Consider the following 21,609-nt stretch of genomic DNA (forward strand, 5'->3'; position numbering starts at 1 on the left):
CAAAATATGCATACCCTTTGACCCAGCCATGCTACTACTGGGCTTATGTCCCAAGGAGATACTAAAGAAGGGAAAGGGGCCTGTGTGTGCCAGAATGTTTGTGGCAGCTCTTTTTGTTGTAGCTAGAAACTGGAAGATGAATGGATGTCCATCAGTTGGAGAATGGTTGGGTAAATTGTGGTATATGAATGTTATGGAATATTATTGCTCGGTAAGAAATGACCAACAGGAGAAATACAGAGAGGCTTGGAGAGACTTACATCAACTGATGCTGAGTGAAACGAGCAGAACCAGGAGATCATTGTATACTTCAACAATGATACTGTACGAGGATGTATGCTGATGGAAGTGGATTTCTTCAACATAGAAAAGAGCTAATCCAATTCCAACTGATTAATGATGGACAGAATCAGCTGCATCCAGAAAAGGAACACTGGGCAATGAGTGTAAACTGTGAGCATTTTTTTGTTTTGTTTCTCTTCCCAGATTATTTTTACCTTCCGAATACAATCCTTCCTTTGCAACAACAATAACAACAAAATTCGGTTCTGAACATATATATTGTACCTAGGATATACTATAAAATATTTAATATGTATGGGAATGCCCGCCATCTAGGGGAGGGGGTGAAGGGAAGGAGGGAAAAAATTCGGAACAGAAAGGAGTACAAGGGATAATGCTGTAAAAAAAAAAAAAAAAATTACCTATGCATATGTACTGTCAAAGAAAATGTTATAATTATAAAAATTAATAAAAAAAATTAATTGGCTTGATTTTAGTATTGAGAGGAAAAAGGAGAGGGAGATAGGAAAAAGGCAATAGGTGGAGCTTTTGTTGATTTTTTTATCATCTTATATGGGCGCAGTGAGTTAAGCCCCAAAACAATTATAATAGTAACATCAAAGATCACTAACAGAAGAGTGATTTAATAGATAAAAAAATAATGAAAAGGTTTCAAATATTTTAGGAATTACCAAAATCTAATTTTGGTACAGAGAAACAATGTGAGTACACGCTGTTGGAAAAATGGCACTTAACAGATTTGCTCGACATAAGAGTTCCCACAGACCTACAATTTGGGGGAAAAAAAATTGCAATATCTGTTATTCAGTGCAGAACAGTCCTTCTTGCTTCACAGTGTTCAGCTGTGGCCTCTGATGCCCCAGAAATCCTGTCAAAGAGATCCACATTTTGTTAGGTTCTTACTAAGTGCTAAGTCGGTACTTAACAATTCTCTAGTTCACACCTTTTGGTTCAGGCCTTTAAGGAGAGTTTTACTCCTTTGGACTTCTGGGGAGGAGTTTACATGTTTGAGAGGAGCAAGTTCATTGGTTGAAGTGTTTTTCCCACAAGCCTCTGAGTCATCCCACGCCCATTCTCTGGGAGGATAAAAGAAGCAACACTGGGCCAGGAGGAGGAGTCTACTCTAGGTCAGAGCTGGCGGCTCTCTACAGGAAGAAGAGTCTGGCCTGGAGATTGAGTGGAGACAGCAGATCTCCTCCCAGAGAGCGATCTGCAGTTTCTGGAGACAACCGAACTTTACATTTTGGCGCCCACAACGTGGACTTTTGCTTATCCTGACAAGGACGGATTCTGAGCCCTTCAGAGGAGCTAGACCGGACCTTGACAACACTTGACACTACTTTTCCTTTGTTTTCCAACATGGGAAAATGGACATCGCTGCGAATGTCTGAGAAAACAGGACCACACCAAACTAAGTTGTCTTTGCCAACAGAGAAGCTTTAACTATTGATTTTGTACAGAATCAAGTTGCAGTGAATCCCATCTCCACAGTATTTAATGCCAAACATCTGACTGGTTGCAGATTGATAATGCATTTATACAGTTTGGGTATGAAGTCCACAGTGATAAAGGATACAGGCAGGCCTAAGGTCCAAGTGCTGTTCAAAAGAAAGATCAAAAGTTTCTAACCTAAAAAAGTATATTTTATGGCCTTGACCAAGATGAGAGAAGTTGCTAAAGCTTACCGTGAGAAGCCATCACAAATGCTGTTTTCATGAACCAGTCTATTTCAACCATTCCCAACATCAAGCGAACAAAGATGCAAAGCCTTTGTGCTGCGCTCATTGTTGTAAAGCCTGTGAAACCTGGTCACACGTATGTCCATGCCATGCCAGAAACTGAATCACTTCCATTTTAATTGTCTTAGGAAGATTCAGAAGGATCACCTGGCAGGATCAGGTACCAGACACTGCAGCCCTTTCTCAAACTCTACTGCAGAGAAGGCAGCTCCATCGGACTGGCCACACTGTCTGAATGCCAAATGTACTCTTGCCAAAAAGGCTATTTTATGGAGAACTCACACAGAGCAAACACTCACGAGGTGGTCAGAAAAAGCAATACAAGGACACAGCAAGGCTCTCTTAAAAACTTTAGAATTAATGGCGTAGAAGACCCTAGTATAGGACTACTCAGCATGGCGTGCCCTCCTCAGAGAAGGTGCTGTGCTCTTTGGCAAATCAGATTTGAATTAGCTCAGCAGAAATGTGAGATGCACTAAGTTAAGAAGCCATCCCAAATGCTCGTAGGGACTGTTTGTGTCCTACTGGGACAGAGCATTCTGAGCTGATACTGGTCTGATCAGCCACAGCTGGGCACACTAACTTGATCAAACAGAGCGATGTCATTTTGGTCCTTTCAAGGACAACAATCAGCCCAACACTACTGCTATTGCTTATGGCGTGGACTAAAAGGGTGGTGATGAGGAGGTGCTGTTTTCGACATTTCCATTCTTACCACTGAAGATGGCCCCTCTGAGGTCAAGTCCACAAGGGAGGATACCCACCTGAGTGAGGAGGACTTTGACAAATGCATGGCCAACCATTTTGCTGCCACATTCAAGCACAAGAAGCTATCAGTGGGAACAGGAGGGCTACCTGCCATCTGCCATCCCTTCTGAATGCACAAAGCAGGCCCTCTCTTAGTACCCAGACTGACTCCCACTATGAAGACATCGGTTTCTGTAGCACTATCACCCAAGCCTGATTTGAAAAGGTGACCTGACCTCTTCTACGGCACTCTAGGCCTTAGTGTGGAAAAAGTCCTGAGAGAGACCTTTTAGATAAATCAATGGTTCATGACATTGTCCTGTCATGAATCCAAAATTCTGCAGGACTTCATCACGTTGGTGAGGAACTCAACAAGAGTATCAATCCTGGTAAGACTATTGCCTATAGTGCAGCTGTCTGGGCTCCCATCTTCTCCAGAGATAAATCTGAGAATATGCAGAACTTGTTGTTGTCGGATGTCACTCCTCTTTATTCTGAAATTGAAACTGCTGATGGAGTTTGGGCAGTTCTGGTTAAATGCAATACCACTATCCCCACCAAGCAGATGCAAACCTTTACCACCCACCTGGTCGAGAATCCTGGTGTGTTTATTCTGGTTTATGAAGCTAAGAGAGCAATCACAAAGGCTGACAACTCTGCTTGGCAAGTCTGAGCTCACAGGAATCTTTTTTGCCCCCTGGGAAGTTCCTCAGATTGAAGTAACATTTGACATTGATGCAAATGGCACCTCAATATTTCTGCTGTGGATAGGAGCACAGGCAAGAAGAACAAAATCATCATCACCAATGACAAAAGTAGTTATGGGAAAAGAAGACATGGACTATATGGTCCAGGAGTTGAGAAATGCAAGGCTGAGGATGAGAAGCAGGGAGATGGAGGTCAAGAATTCTCTTGAATCTCTTGCTTTCAACATGAAAGCTACTGTAGAGGGTCAAAACCTGCAAGGCAAAAGCTGGTGATGAAGACTAACAGAAGAGTCTGGACGAATAATCAACTGGCCGATAAAGAATCAGAATGTTGAGAAGGAAGAGTGTGAGCATTAGCAGAAGGAAATGATGATCATCTGCACACCATCATTGCCAATTAGAGAGTAGAGGACATGCCAGAAGGCATGCTTTGGTGAGCTCTCTGTGGATGGAGTGGCCTTATCTGGAGGAACTTCTTCTGGATCCACAATTAAAGAGTCTGGCTCAATGTACCAGAAGAAAGAGCAAGGTATAAAGCTTTCCAAAAATCGAAGGCTTTAAATTTGCAGCAAGGTAGATACACTTTTAAAAATAACATTTAAGTTACTATGGAAATCTGAGCATTCTGAATATTTGTGTGCAAAGAATAAAGTGACTGATATTGTTCTTTAACAAGTGGGAAGGCAATTCTAGTCCTGGAAAATACAATCTATTTAAAATGAGCACAAAACAAAACATAATATCTATGAAGCACAACTAAGAAAATACAAAAAAACAAAGTATGTCTGTAGAGATAACTGATTTAAAAATAACTCCTATCAGGTGACTAGTCATTCCCAATAAAAGATTATTTTAGAAGCTTTCTGGATAATACAGGTCAGATATAATGAGACAAATAGAAAACTATTTTAATAATTTGTATAAGTGATAATAAGTCCCTGAATTAGGATAACAAAGGTATAGAAAGGATCTAATGTTGATCTAGAATCAACAATTGACAAGTGGTTGAATGCAGGGGTGATTAAAGAGGAAACTGCCAAACAGGACTCCAAGGTTTCAATTCACAGTAATTGGGAATATGGTAGTATTATTAACAGAAAGGGAGAAACTGGTAAATTTCATTTGGGACATGCTGAGTTTGAACTGGTGGCAGGATAAAAGTTGCAATACACAAATGACTGGAAATTTGTCACAGAAAGATCAGGAAGGATGAAATATTGTCTGTATAAAGAGATAATCTGAAGATATAGAAGGAATGAGCAAATCACATAGAAGGAGAAGCAGAAGAGAGAAATAACATAACAGCCAAGGGGAGTAGAGTATATAAAGCAGTAAGAGATTATTATGCCAATAAACTAAGAAAAAGTCACTGGCAAGAGCAATAAAGACATCACTAGTCCAAGTTGGATTTATATCAGGAATGCAGGAAAATAAACATAAAAGACCATATTATTAACAAGAACAATAGAAATTATGTGATATCAATAGAAACAGAAGAAGGCTTTGGCAAATACAAGTTATTTGTTAAAAAAAAAAAAACACACACACACATAGAAAATACATGAAATAAAGAGCTTTCCTTACTATGATGAATAATATCTATTTAAAACCAAGAGCCAGAATGATATGTTAGCTATAGAAATAAGAAAGAAAAAGAACTTGAGATAATGAGCATAGACAAAGATTATTCTAGATGTAATGGTTTAGAAGGCATTAGAGTCAACTAAAAATTAACTGGAATAATAACTTTAAATAATTACTATAGTATTAGAAAAACACAACAATTTAAAATAAATCCACATAAATCATCAGTATTTCTTTTGTATATTATTAACAAACCCCATCAGGAAAAGTTAGAAAGAGAAACTCCAATTAAAATAACCATAGAATGTATCAAGTACATTAGTTATCTAGTTATCAAAATATACAAAAAAATTACATAAATACAACTACAAAACACTTCATAGAAATAAAAACAGGCCTAAGTGCTTGGAGTAATATTAATTGCTCATGAGCTTGCCAACCCAACATAATGAAAATAAAAATTCTACTTAAATTACTTTACTTATCTAATACCATACCAATCAAACAAACAAAAAAATCATTTAAAAACTCAGAAAAAGTTAAAAACTAATCTGGAGTTTAAAAGGTCAAGAATCTCAAAAGAAACAGAAAAAAAAAAAAAAAGGTGGGAAATGAATACAAAGCAATAATCATCAAAATGACAAAAGTACTGGTTTAAAACAAAACAAAACAAAACAAAAAAACATAAAAGTCAATCAGTAGAACAGGATTGGTACATAACTTACAGAAGAATATGTACCTAATAGTCAGGTATTTGATAAATACAAGAGCTCCAGGCTACTGAGTTAGGTATTCACCATTCAATAAAAACTGTTGGGAAAACTGGAAAGCAATGTAGCAAAATTAAGTTTAGACCAGATCTTTTTAACTCAAAAGTGAGTTCTTTGGTGGGTTTTTGGGAGTTTTTTTGTTTGTTTGTTTTGTGGTTGTTGGTGTTTTATTTTTATTGTTTTGTTTTTTGAACTTTGCTAAGTGTATCTCACTGGTTATTGATTTCCTTTGTAATCTTATGTACTTTATTTTGTACATTTAAAAAAAAATTATTCTGAGAAGTCCAAAGGCCACATGACACACACAAAAAGTTAAGAATCCCTGTTTTAGACCAAGACATCTCATCACATACCAAAACAAGCTCCAAATGGACTCATGATCTAGAAATAAAAAGTCACATAATCAAGAAATCTGAGGTTCAAGAAAAAAAAAATATCTTTCAGATCTATGGATAGAGGAAGAATTATAGACCAAACAAAGAGTTGGAAAGGATCTCAGGAAATAAAATGAACAGTTTGGGTTACATAAAATTTAAAAAGTTATGCACAAACAAAACAAATGCAGCTGAGATCAAATGGAAAATAGTTAAAAGGGAAAAAATATTTGTAGCAAATTTCTCTGATGAAAGTTTCATATCTAAGATAAATAAGGAACTAATTCAAATAAGAGCCATTTTCTGATAAGTGGTCAAAAGATATGAACAGGAAATTTTGAAAGGAATAACCCTAGGCTTTTATAGCTAAATGAAAAAAAATGTTCCAAATTACTAATAATTAGAGAAATGAAGATTAAAGCAACAATGAGGTTCCATACCTTTCAGACTGGCAAAGTTAACAAAAAAGGAAAATGACAATACTGCAATGACTGTAGGAAAAGAAGCATTAAAAAAAAAATTGAACTATGATTCAAAAATCACTTAAGTTTTAAGACCCTTTTAAGACCCAGAAATATCACTAACACTTCAAAGAGATCAAAAGAAAAGGAAAAGTACTCATGTATAAAAATATTTATACAGCTCTTTTGGGATAATAAAGAACTGGAAACTAAGAGAGAGTTCATCAACTGGAATAAGTGAATAAATTATATTATATGAACTTACAAAATGCTATTGTTAGGCAGTTCATCAATAAACATTTATTAAGCATCTACTATATGCCACACATTTAAGTACTGGAGATAAAAAGAAAGGTAAACTCTGTATCTCAAGAAGCTCATAGTCCAATGGGTAAAGACAATTATGCACATAAAAGTTCATATAAATAATATGTATATATATACATGTACACATATGTGTATATATCATATACACACAGTGTGTATGTATATGTATGACAAATTGGCAATAATCAACAGGGAAAAGGTCCTAGAACTAAGTGGAAATGTAAGAGGCTTCTTGTGGAAGATAGGATTTTAAAGAAGACAAGAAAGCCAGCCAAGAGATAGAGACAGGGAGACAGAAAATTTGAAGCATGAGAGGAGATGAAAGAGAAGGTTTCAGAGAAATCTAGGAATATTTATATGAACTAATGCAGGGAAAAGTAAGCAGAACCAAAACACTATATACAGTAATAATAACAATATAAAATCTTAAGAACTCTCTTCAGTGCAATGAGTACTCATGTCTCCAGACCCAACTCCTGACAGAGAGGTGGACTCAAGATGAAGAATTAGATGCATGTTTCAGGAACACAGTCATTATAAAAAATGATTTTGCTTGACTATGCATACTGTTACAAGTAGTCTATTTTTCCTCTCCATCATCTGCATTTTAAAGGCAGGAAAAAAGGGAAATTGAGGAGAAATAAATTCGTGTTAAATTTTTTTAAGTTAAAAGGTTGGGAATCTGAGTACAATCAGAAGCTGGCACTATGAAGACAGACCCCAAAACTGACCCAGTGTGGTTCAGACACTTTTCCAGCAGGTGTAGGACAAGTTTCAGACCATGTCAGACCAGATAACTGATTGAATTGATGATATGAGCAAATCAATGATCTGGAGAAAAGCATTGCTGAACTTATAACCCAAGCAGAGTGGAAGAAATACAAAGGGAAAAACAAAATTGCCTGCTACACGTAATAAGATTTTCTTAATCATTTAGAGTGAATTCTGGAAAATGTTTTTTACAAGTCAAAAAGTTTATGAGCAGCTTTTCTCAACTAACTTGTTTGCAAACGTTTTTTGTCTTGCTGAGGCAATTGGGGTCAACTGACTTGCTCAGGAGCACACAGCTAGTCAGTGTTAAGTGTCTGAGACCCCATATGAATTCAGGTCCTCCTGACTTCAGAGCTGCAAACATTTTTTAATTATAAAGCTTGTATTCCTAGAATGTGCAGTTTAGTTAGGTTTCAAAGTGATTTATTTTTTTGATTTCTTGTATGTGGTTGCTCATAATACATGATATAAAATGTGTAAACATTAGTAAATTGAAATTGTGACTATTCTTGGCTGAGTTTTTTTTTTTTTTTTTTTTTTTTTTTTTTTTTTTTTTTTTTTTGCTAAGTCATTTGTTCCTTTTGTAATAGTTTCGGTTGCTGTGAGATTTTTTTTTTTTAAGAAATGTATTAATTTTTTCAACTCTTAGTAGATACTCTTTATGAAGTAAACACCTAGAATCTATGGTTTGTAATTCTCAGCACAAAATTATTGTTGTATTAATAACAAATAAATAGCATGTTGACCATATTTTTAAAGCAGACAAAAAAATTCAAGCATTTTCTATTTAGATGTCTGTCATTCCTATGTTTCTGCAATTGGCAACTATATCCTAAGACTCTACTATAAAAAAAACAGCTGATTGACAGTAAACTACTGACACTTTTTTAAAATACTAGAAGATTTGGATAGTAACAATATCTCAATTCCTCACAAATACTAAGGGCAGATAATAATCTTCTATAAAGATGAATTGCATTCACTGAGTAGAATTTGATATGTCATGACACTTTAGTAATTAGTCTTAATATCAAAAATGCTCACTATAAAAATCTGAAGAGGTTTTAAAACACACTTAATTCATATTTACCTGTGCTACTGATTAAAAAGTATTTGTCGTTTAAAAGAAAAAGCAAGTGGCCACTGAGATTCCTTGTTCACTTATTAGTCACTGACTAATGAATGCCCTTATCATAAGCTTGGATTTTTTTAAAGAAAAATTGTGGGTTCTGTTGTTTACCATTTCTTCTTACCTAAATGCTTGCAGAATAACACTTTTGTAATAGGATATAGGCATAATAGAAAATACCAAACATTTTCATCATGACATTTTCTATGTTTTAATAAAGAGGTAAGGGACATGACTTGGACAGTTAGATGACTGAGATGACATGACACTCAAATTGTTCCTATATAAAAAAAAAAATTAAGATCAAGATAAACCTGAAGGATGATATATAGAGGCAGAGAATCATTTTTCCTGAAGAGAAACTTTTAAGTGAATATTTTGTGATTGTAGGAGAAATTTCTATACTACCAGCTTATTGTACTGTTGTACTGTTATAAAGATGGAATAAAGCTATGAAATTTTAAAAACAGTTAAAAGGTTAAAAATAGTTCTCATTCATTTCCTAGAGAGAACTGAGAGAGAAGCCTGAGGAGATGTAAATCAGACTTGTGAGTGGCAAAAGACATGGAGGTAATAAATATTAAACTCCTCTTACAAAAAGTCTAGCAGAAATCTAAGGAAATAGTAGAAAAGACTCTTTTTAACAAAGAGAGGGTATGAGCATATCTAAGGGGAGAGAGAAAAATGCCCTGACAGTCCAGGAGAAATACAGAAGAGTTGTAGTCACTGATGGAGAGTGGAAGTATCAAGTGAATATTCAGAGAGGGCAGCTTAGAGAAGAACGAGTAGAAACAGTGAATGTAAGAAGAGGTTTTTTAGGGGAGTGAGGGCACCCATGACAGATGAATTCAAAATTTTCAATAACATACAGTGTAGTCACCTATCAAGAAGGAAAGAAACTGAAGCCCAGAGCCTAAAGAGACAAATGGCTTAGAGCAGTACTTATGGCAAAAGTGATTAGAAGACAGAAAGTGGATGTATGTCACATTCCTCTACAGAAAAAAAAAGCTTAAGATAAGGGGTGACTTCATTGGGTCTCGTATCTTTGGGGCTTGTGTGTGTGTATATATATATATAGAGAGAGAGAAGAATGCTACATATGGATTTCTGGGACATGGGTTCAAATCCCAGCTTTCCCACTTACTATGGGTATGCCCTTGGACAAGGCACACGGACTTTCTAAAGGAGATAGGTTAGCTGACCTCAAAGGCAGGCCCCTTCTTCCCTGGACCCAACAGAGGTTAGCCAATGTCTCTTAATTCTGTCTTCTCGCTAAGAAATAGACCGGTAGATCAGTGGAACAGATTAGATACAAAGGACAAAAAAGGGTACATCTATAGCAATCTAATCTTTGACAAACCCAAAGATACCAACATTAGGGATAAAAATTCATTATTTGGAAAAAACTGTTGGGAAAACTGGAAATTAGTATGGCAGAAATTAGATATGGATCCACACTTAACACCATATACCAAGATAAGATCAAAATGGGTCCATGATTTAGGCATAAAGAATGAGATCATAAGTAGATTAGAGGAACAGAGGATAGTCTACCTTTCAGACCTGTGGGGGAGGAAGGAATTTATGACCAGAGGAGAACTAGAGATCATTATTGATCACAAAATAGAAGATTTTGATTACATCAAACTAAAAAGTTTCTGTACAAACAATACTAATGCAAACAAGATTAGAAGGGAAGTAACAAATTGGGAAAATATTTTTAAAAGCAAAGGTTCTGACAAAGGTCTCATTTCCAAAATATATAGAGAACTGACCCTGATTTATAAGAAACCGAACCATTTTCCAATTGATAAATGGTCAAAGGATATGAACAGACAATTCTCAGAGGAAGAAATTGAAACTATATCCACTCACATGAAAGAGTGTTCCAAATCACTACTGATCAGAGAAATGCAAATTAAGACCACTCTGAGATACCACTACACACCTGTCAGATTGGCTAAGATGACAGGAACAAATAATGATGAATGTTGGAGGGGATGTGGGAAAACTGGGACACTAATACATTGCTGGTGGAGTTGTGAAAGAATCCAGCCATTCTGGAGAGCAATTTGGAACTATGCCCAAAAAGTTATCAAACTGTGCATACCCTTTGACCCAGCATTGCTGCTGTTGGGATTATATCCCAAAGAAATACTGAAGAGTGGAAAGAGACTTGTATGTGCCAAAATGTTTGTGGCAGCTCTTTTTGTTGTAGCTAGAAACTGGAAGATGAATGGATGTCCATCAACTGGAGAATGGTTGGGTAAATTATGGTATATGAAGGTTATGGAATATTATTGCTCTGTAAGAAATGACCAGCAGGAGGAATATAGAGAGGCCTGGAGAGACTTACATCAACTGATGCTGAGTGAAATGAGCAGAACCAGAAGATCACTGTACACTTCAATGCTGTATGAAGATGTATTCTGATGGAAGTGGAAATCTTCAACATAAAGAAGAGCCAACTCACTTCCAGTTGATCAATGATGGACAGAGGTAGCTACACCCAGAGAAGAAACACTGGGAGGGGAATGTAAATTGTTAGCACTAATATCTGTCTGCCCAGGTTGCATGTACCTTCGGATTCTAATGTTTATTGTGCAACAAGAAAATGGTATTTACACACATGTATTGTATCTAGGTTATATTGTAACACATGTAAAATGTATGGGATTGCCTGTCATGGGGGGAGGGAGTAGAGCGAGGGGGGGGATAATTTGGAAAAATGAATACAAGGGATAATATTATAAAAATATATATAATAAAAATTTAAAAAAAAAAAAACAATTCAGTCTTCTCTACATTATCACCTTGTCCTTCCTACCCCTACTCAAAGGCTTTCACCAGGTTTACACCTGAATCACCCATCTAAACTCCTAATGCAAGCCTATCTACCTTCTGCCATATTAGCTTTCTGAAAATATCTCTGCCTACACACACAAAAATTTCTATTGGCTTCCCAATACCTCTAGGATGAGGTCTGAAATTCTATGTAAAATTATTGAAATTTTCATGTGTCTCACACATAGTACATACCTAATAAATGTGCATTGAAAGGAATGCTCATCAATTGGGGAATGGTTGAACAAGTTATGGTATATGAATGCAATGGGATGCTATTGTGCCATAAGAAATGATGAGCAAATGTTTTCAGAAAAAAAAAAAAAGACACATGAATTGATGCTGAATAAAGCGAAAAGAATCAGGAAAACATTGTACATGGTAACAGCAACATCATACAATAATCAACTTTGACAGACTTAGCACTTCTCAGCAATACAATGATGCAAAACAATTCCAGAAGACTCATGATAGAAAATTTTATCACATCCCAGAGAAAGAACTGATGGAATTTGAATGATGATCAAATCATACTATTTTAATTTTCATTGTTTTTCCCCCCCATTTTTTTTCTTTTTGTTCTGTTCCTTCTCTCACAACATGACTAACATGGAAATGTTTAACATGACTGCATATGTGTATAGTCCATATCAGATTGCCTGCCATTTTGGGAAGGAAGGATAAGAGGGAATGGAAAAAATTTGGAAGTCAAAATCTTATTTAAAAATGAATGCTGAAGAATGTTGTGCAACCCTCTTTGTGGTGGCTAGAAACTGGAAACTACGTGGATGCCCATCAATTGGAGAATGGCTGAATAAACTGTGGTATATGAATATTATGGAATATTATTGTTCTGTAAGAAATGACCAGCAGGATGATTTCAGAAAGGCCTGGAGAGACTTACATGAATTGATGCTGAGTGAAATGAGCAGGACCAGGAGATCGTTGTATACTTTAACAAACAATACTGTATGATGATCAACTCTGATGGACATGGCCCTCTCCAGCAATGAGATGAACCAAATCAGTTCCAATAGAGCAGTAATGAACTGAACCAGCTACACTCAGTGAAAGAACTCTGGGAGATGACTATGAACCGCTACATTGAATTCCCAATCCCTCTATTTTTGTCTGCCTGCATTTTGGATTTCCTTCACAGGTTAAATGTACACTATTTCAAAGTCTGATTCTTTTTGTACAGCAAAAAAACTGTTTGGTCATGTATACATATATTGTATTTAATTTATACTCTAACATATTTGACATGTATTGGTCAACCTGCCATCTCGGGGGCAAAGGAAGGGAAAAAAATTAGAACAAAAGGTTTGGCAATTGTCAATGTTGTAAAATTACCCGTGCATATATCTGGTAAATAAAAATTATTAATTAAAAAAAAATGAATGCTGAAATTTAACTTTATATATAATTGGAAAAAATAAAATACATTTACCCACAAAAAAAGTGTATCAAATTTTTTTGAATTTGGCTGCCAGGTAACTTTAGATGTAATCTGTGATCCAGGTAAGCAAAGTGATTTAGATTATTCTCTAAGGTCTAACTCTAAGATTCTATTATTCCACATTCATGGCTCTTCACAATGTGCTTCCTGTTTACCCTTTAACCTTATCTCTTATAGATCATCTACATGAACTCTTCCTTTCAGCAAGCCATTCTCTTTTTTTTTTTTTTTTTTTTTTGTCATTCCCAAACACTACAGGCACATTATCTCTGTCTCTTTGCACACAATACTCCTCTGGAAAGTTCCCTGCAAAAAGAACTTTTTCATTTATCATTTCATTCACTGTTTCATTGTATCACCAGCACTTAGTACAGTGCCTAGCACATAGATGTTTGTTGACTGAATAAAACAGGGGTTCTCAAACTACGGCCTGCGGGCCAGATGCAGCCGCTGAGGACGTTTATGCGGCCCGCCAGGTTATGGCACATAGGCTGGGAGCGGAGACAGAGTGTGAGCTTTTGTTTTTACTAGAGTCCAGCCCTCCAACAGTCAGAGGGACAGTGAACTGGCCCCTATTTTAAAAGTTTGAGGACCACTGGACTAAAATATCCCACTCTTCTCCTTGTTTAAATCCAATCCCTTCTTCAATCAATCAACAAGTGCCTGCGATATGCTAAGTGAAAAAGTAAAAATGTTTTCTTTAAGGAGCTTATACTCAAATGGGGAAACAACATATGTAACATATGTACATTAGAGATAAATGGAAGTCATTAGTAGCTAGGAAGGCAAGGAAAAGTATAACTCAAGTATTCCTCCATGAAGTTTCCCTCACCAACATTAAGTCTTTCTTTATGGTAATAATGATCATGATTCTTCAATGAGAAAACTTTATCTTTTAAGACCATCAGAGAAACCATGAAGTCATCCTCCTATATCCATAATGGGCCTCCTCAATCAAAGAAACATAAGAAACATAGAAAAGTCCAGAAAAGATGGCTATAGATTTTTTTTTAAGACCCGTAAAAAAAAAAAAAAAAGGCTTTCGTTATTTGAAACCTAGTGAAGAAAATTTTGAAAGACATCTTACTGACAATGCTCAAATACAAGAAAATTTGTTATACAAAGCCTGGTGACCAGCTGCTTGTTCTCTAAGGAAATAAGAGGAAATCAATTTAAAGTGAAAGCATGAGGGATTTGAGTTAGATACCTAAGAGAATTTCCTGAAACTAAGGACTATTAATTTTTTTAAAGGATTACTGGAAGATACAAAATCTCCTTTGGAGGTCTTCAAAAACTGGATGATTTACATATGTTTTACTTGGGGACAGGGGAATGGACTAAATGAAAATCTCTCTTTAAAAGCTTTTCCAGATTTATGATTTTTCTCAGAAGAGGACAGCAGGGGCAGATAAACTAACCCGTTGTCTTTCAAACAAGAATCAACAAGGATAGTTTTCCAAGACCCTCTAACATATAAAGAGCTCAATAGAGTCAATGTCCATTTGTGCCTTCACGCAGGTTGTATATGGCCTCAGCTCTCTAAACTTAACCCAGGATTCTGACTGCTGCTTTAAGCTACTGTGTCATATTCTATCTATAGTAATCTTTTTAGCTGACTTTGCACAACAGTACAACTCCTGTTCACAAGCAGTGAATAGAAGCAGAAAATGGAATTTGAAATGTAGAAATAAAATAATTGTGGGCCATGAGCTATAATTTGATTTCATGCTTTACAAGGAAATGAAAGAGGACTTCCTTAAAATGTACTTTTTTGCTTGCTCACTCGCTCTTTCGCCCTCCCCCCTCCACATTTTTTTTTACCATGTTAGGATTTCCTCTAGCACAGAAGAGAAAATAGGATTGTGGAAAATATTCAGTTCTCAAGTGTCACTGCTACTCAGGGGCAAAGCTCTGTTTTAATGTGCACTTCCCATTCTGGGGAAGAGGAAATTCTTCAATTAATAAACCGGGTGTACTGAGGCCAGTTTTTAAGGTTTAATCAATTTCATCTGCACTTAGGATAAAAAGACTGACTATTCTATTTTTTTTCTCCTTTTCCTTCTTTAAAAAAATAATAAAATGAATGTTTTATTTTAAATTCTTTGAGGTTCGTATCTCCTGTTTCAGGAAACATTGTCTATTTCATGCAGTGAGTATGAAAACTTTCCCCCCTTTTTTGTTAAGAACCTTTATTTAAGAATAACTAAGTTATTCTCTGCCCTCATATACTGTAACAGCCTGGGAGATGACACAAATTATAAAGGATTTTGGCAGACACCTTGAGAGATGTGGAGAGAAGAGAGATCATTTGCCAAATATGGCCTCACTCAGAATTCTTTTTTTAAAAAATTAATGGATAGAAAGGGGAATGTGACTCACAAGAGTTTATAAACACTGTATAGATTGCTATTTCCCCAATTCCCTACACCTCAGCTGATCAATACTCAACAAGAAAAAATTCAACCAAATGAGTAACACACACCTGGCACTGACCCGGCTTTCTCCTTTTCAGTTAGATGACGACTTCAGTTTAAAAGCAGAGGTGGGAGAGCTCTCTTTTGGCTGAGGAGACACATATTTCACCTTAAATTTTAATGATATAACATTTCCAGGCACCATTATGAAAAACACAAAAACATATTCACATGAAAAATTAAAACTGTGATCCCAGCCCAGCCACATAGAGCTGAGAGTCACACAAAGTTCAGATCTCTTTCCTCTCTGGTCACATCCTATTCTAAATAGCCAAGTTAGGGACAGTAGCTTCCAGCCTGAGTCCCCTGCCATGCCGTAACTGTGAGAAGCTCACTAAGGAGAACAAACCTTATTACTCTCACAAAAATGGATTCATCGACTTTCTTTCTAGGTCTGGGACCGCTCCTTCTATGAAGTCATTCCTGATACTCCAAACTAAAGAGATGGCGCTCTCACCCCAATTTTCTAACAGCGTTTCAGCCGTCTCCTTTCTGCCTTTCTGTACTACATTCATTTGCACATGCCTTATTTACTCCATTAACCTGTATGTTTCTCAAGGGAAAGAATTATGTTTTATATCATTTTTGCATTTCTAGCACCTACTACATTAACTTGAAAATATTAGGCATCTATATATGCCTGTTGAATTAAATTGTTTTTCAAAAATATATACATACGTATATATGTTCTACATATGAACAAAAATTACAGAGAAGGAATTGATCTACACATTGGGGGAGTTTCCTCATTCAAGAACGCCATTCCAAGATAAGTCCAGTCATTATCTCCTGTTAAATATGTGTATGTGTGTATACACACATACATGCATGTATACACATAAAGATATATGTATATATCCACATATGTGAGCTCCAATATTTCAAGTATATCACTGGTATAGATATCCCTATTTTTTTTTCATCTAGGTGATACTCTTCAGGAAACACTATGGACAAAAAAAAAAAAATTCATGATACTGTATTAATAAGGAGCCTCTTCAAAGTTGGCAAGGGTGCTCCTTGGGCAAGTGACAAGTACACAATCACTAAGTTCAGATACGATGCCTCCCCAAATTCAAAGATCGGTCAGAGTACCAATGACAAGAACCAAAGACTATCTCCATGTCAAGCTAAAGCACTGGATAGTGGAGGACATTTATACAATTCCTTTTTGGTAATTCTGCAGTTTACTTAGTATGAAATATTAGAAGGCCTCATTGGGAGGGCAAAAACAGCACTATATGTTACCAAGTGAAACTTTTGGGTGGACTCCTACAAGAAGTTTTATGATTGTTAAGCTGACATAACAGTTCTGACTATGGGCTAAAATATCTGGTTCCCTTCTTATTAAAGGGCAGGTTGGAATATGAATTGTAGGTTTCTTATTATGATGCCGGTCTGTTTTTCCCTTACAGTCCATTTCAGATACTTGAACAAGTTCTGTGATGAAGGGTAATAAAAAATATATATATGTAAGGTAAGGTCAAGGGAAACACAAGGGGAGAAAACAAAATATACTTTCATTTTCACGATAAATGATAAATGGTTCATATTATTAGCAGGATGAGAGAGACATGGCTTATAAAGATGTGTTTGAGTTCCCTTTCTAACTCAGCCAAGTTGTGACTAGGGAGACATCTACCACTTAAGACTCTCTGAACCTCCACTTCATATAAAGTGAGGATAATAATCCTGACTCTATCTATCTCACAGAGTTCAAAATGATTCAAAAATTATAAAATGCTACAGAAATAAAGGGGATAAGTATTAATAGCACTTTTTACTTTGTAGAAGCGCTTTCCTTTCAAACCCTATGAAGTAGATAGTACAAGCATTGCTCCCATTTTACAGATGAAGCAAGAGGTTAACTGATAATTATAAACCAGTAAATGGCAGGAAAGGACTTCCTAAAGCCAGCAAGCTTCAGAAGAGCCCCCAAAGATTGCCCACTCTATTTTTATCATTCTTGGAATGATTTTCCTTGTGTCCAAATGAAGTTTTACTGTCTGCAATTTCCACCCACTGATACTCATTCTGCTTTCTGGAGGGAAGTAAAAGACTCCTAGTCCTCTTCCATGAAACAATCTCTCGAATATTAGAAAGCAGTTATCATGTCCCTTTACTCACCCCCAGCTGTGTCCAGGGTAAACATCCTTCATTCCTTTAACTAACCCTCATATAGAATAAACTGAAGGGTTATCACCACCCTGTCTGTTCTCCAGATCATTAATATCTTTGCCAAAATGCAAAGCCCAGAACTAAAAACAATACTCTCTAGAGTATTGTCAAGAGAAGGACAGCAGTAAGAAACCGTTCCACCTTTCATGGTCAGACCAGACTATTCTGCTCTTCAGTCTAAGACTTCATTCACTTTCTGGGAAGCCATTAGCCAGTACTAAGACATGATGAACATACACCAAAATCTCCCATCTTATTTCTGGATAAACTGAAATCAAGCAGACCCATCCTCTGCTTTTGCAGTTCATTTTCTAATATGTCAACGGTCTTTAAACATTTCTCTACATTTAATTTCATCTTTTCATTTCTTATTCATTTTACTCTTTATTTAATTTCACCTTTTTATTCAACATAGCCAAATGTTTGAGTCCACCAAAATCTTACTGAATTCTGACTTTTCACTTGCAGTATAAACTATTCATATCCAGCTTTGTGCTGACTCGAACCCAGGTCTGCTGATTCTAAGTTAAGAACTCTTTCCCCATGCCAGTCTATTTTGAAATTCTTAGGAAATAATCTGCTCAGCATTAGGAACATTTCTGTTAAGAAGCCCACCTGAACCCAGAGTTGTAGTTTACTTTCTAAGCCAGACTAGGGAAGGGAAGGAAAGGCAATAAGCATTGATTTAATATCTACTATGTACCAGGCACTGCTCTAAATGTTTTACAAATATTATGTCATTTAATCTTCAAATATATGCTGTTATTATCTCCTTTGTACAATAGAGAAGCAATAAGAACAAGAACTGGGACAGTAAAAGTTAAGTGACCCAGAGTTACAAAACTAGGAGGCAGCTGAGGCCATACTGGAACTCAGGTCTTTTGACTCCAGAGGTACCATATTACCTTTTATAACCAGACTTTTTCATTCAATGGGGCAAAGCTACCTAATAAGACTTGTCTTGTATAGTATTGGTCACTTTGTCAATATCAGAGTTGTTAAGAAGATGGTCTAAACAAGAAATGAAAAGATGGTTTCTGGGGTGTCATTCTTGAGAGAAGAGCTCTACAAAGAAGAACGAGTATACTCTACAGCTGCTGTCTTGGAAATGATGCATATGATAACATACTTCTCCTACTAAATGCAAGGTTATATGCCTCATTTTATAGAGAAATTAATATCCCAAATGCCTTGGGTGCATAGGGAACTTTGCAATTTATTTCATTCAAATCTTCTAACAGTCCTATGAAGGGGGAAGGTAGATATGATTATTCTGATTAAAAAAAAATAATGCAATTTTGGATTTCCTTCACAGGCTAATTGTACACTATTTCAAAGTCCGATTCTTTTTTGTACAGCAAAACAGTTGTTTGGACATGTATACATATATTATATTTAATTTATACCTTAACATTTTAACATGTATTAATCAACCTGCCATCTGGGGCAGGGGGAGGGAAGGAGAGGAAAAATTAGAACAAAAGGTTTGGCAATTGTCAATGTTGTAAAATTACCCATGCATATATCTGGTAAATAAAAACTATGAAATTAAAAATTAAATTTAATTTAATTTAAAAATTAAAAATTAATGCAAGTCTCATAGGTTAAATGCCAGTGCATTTAATCTAAGGTCATCTAATGTCTACAGCCAGTAAGTGTCACAAATGGGAATAAGAAAGAAGTTTTCTAAATCTTACAATAATGTTATAAGATTTCCGTTTTTGTTTTAGAAGTTAGTCCAATTATCTCTGTTACAACCAAGGATGAACAATACATTCTCCTCTAGATACCAAGAATCCAATAACTGCAATTGCATCTATCAGATGCCTTCTGATTTAGTAAATGATTTGCTCAATATCTTGTACACTAAAATTCCTATATAATAATGTACCAAGGTCAATCATACAAACAGTCTTTGTATAGCAATAAATCAGACTTAATCAGAAATGTAAGAGAGAGAGCTCCTACCACCAGTGCCAACATTGCCAGCTACAACATTTAGATTCTGAAAGTAAAGAGCTGACACTGCTGAGGAGGACTGTAACATGACCTAGTGGTATTAGGTCTGTCACAGAAAGACTTTTCACTGAAAAGAAAGGAACAAGGAGAGCATTTAGGATAAACTCCTGTTCTAAAGTTCTCTGAGGGGCAAGGGGCTGGGGAGGGTGAGGTGAAGGCTCAACAAGCTCACTTTAAGTTCATCAAGTGAAATGTTATTATTAAATGAAAAATTCTGAATTTGCAGGGTCAAATAAAGTAGAATCAAGGAATTGTTCAGTGGAGAAGTGGTAAAAGAAAAAAAAAAGAAAAAGAAAAATCCACCATCAAAAAGTAAGTAAAATCAGCAGAATTCCTTCTTGAAAAGGATGGAATTAGCATATGGAATCAGCTGCCAAGTAAGGCCATTGAAGCAAGTAATGTAAATGAGTTCAAGATACAATTAGACATTTTTCTGGATGGAGACAGAGAAGGATTGAAGAAGGCATTGTAGGTCACATTTCAGCATGGAACAGCAGGAAAGAATTTCACTGTGGAGTGGCCTGGAGAACCACCACATCCTGTGATCACCAAGCATCCTAATGGAGCAACAAGATGCAATCGAGAGAAATGGATGAAGGCCCTCAGGAAAGAGAGGCCAGGGGAAAATTTTTGAACTTAAGTTTTCCTCTTTACCTTTGTTATTAAAAACTTCTTATATCTTTAAAGCCAGTATCCAAGGCATTAAATAAATACTTGTTAAAGGACAATAACAAGAGAAAAAAAGTATGGAAAAGCCACCACTGAAAAAGGATTCAAAAAGAATTTAAAACATATAATTCCCCCAGAGTGTTGAAAGAAGTACACTTGATCCATCTAGCTTAACTAGTTATCCCATATTTCTTTCTCTCATCATTAAACTCCTTGAGAAGGCCATCTCTTATCAGCATCTTCACTTCCTTTCCTCTCACTCTTCTTGACTATCTGCAGTGTGGCTTCTGATCTGACTTCATTTAATTGAAATTACCAAGGATTCCATAACCACCAAATCTAGTGGCCTTTTCTCACTCTTCATTCTTCTGGTCTCTCTTTTGACCTTGAATCAGCCTCTTCTCCCCAACACTCTATTCTCTCTAGGTTTTCATGATACTGCTCTCTCCTGGTTCCCCTCCAACTTGCTTGATCATTTCTCAATCTCTTTTGCTGGATCTTTATCTAGGTCATGACCCCTGTCCCTCAAGGGTAAGACTTCTTCACTTTGACCTCGAAACTATTTCTCTTGGTGATTTCATCAGTTCCCAGTCTGATCTCTCAGTGTGATAATTCTAGATCTATTTATCCAGCCCTAACCTCTCTCTTGATCTCAGGCTTTCAATTCTAAGTATCACCAGCAGTTTCCATTTCTTATCATAGCTGAGAGTAGAGATTATGTCCTCTTTCACCTTTGTATTCCTAATAACTAGAACAGCACCTTTGCTCACAGTAAGCCTAACAGAAGTTAAATAAATTATTAAAAGTATACCATAAATGAAGCATTTCTAGTCCTCTGTGTACAGCATGATTGAATCAGGTTAAGCAACAAGTATAGTATTTTTATTTATATTTACCAGCCTGTGGTTCAGATGTTGCCTATCTTTTGTCCACATTATTTTTGTGGAACTCTATAGCATTTTGTCCTTAAATACTACATTATCATAATTGCACACAAAACTCCAATTATTCAATTTATTTTAGAGATGAGATGATTTTACAAGGACAATAATCT

The 21,609-nt window shown here is 36.0% G+C and overlaps 1 protein-coding gene across 3 annotated transcripts in view; it reads right to left on the reverse strand.

Moving 5' to 3' along the window:
• Positions 1-21,609, reverse strand: part of EEFSEC (eukaryotic elongation factor, selenocysteine-tRNA specific) — a 318,322-nt gene that overhangs the window by 220,850 nt on the left and 75,863 nt on the right. The gene's annotated exons all lie outside the window — the stretch shown is intronic.

Source organism: Sminthopsis crassicaudata, chromosome 1 (genome assembly GCF_048593235.1).
Source record: "Sminthopsis crassicaudata isolate SCR6 chromosome 1, ASM4859323v1, whole genome shotgun sequence".
NCBI classification, from domain to species: domain Eukaryota; kingdom Metazoa; phylum Chordata; class Mammalia; order Dasyuromorphia; family Dasyuridae; genus Sminthopsis; species Sminthopsis crassicaudata.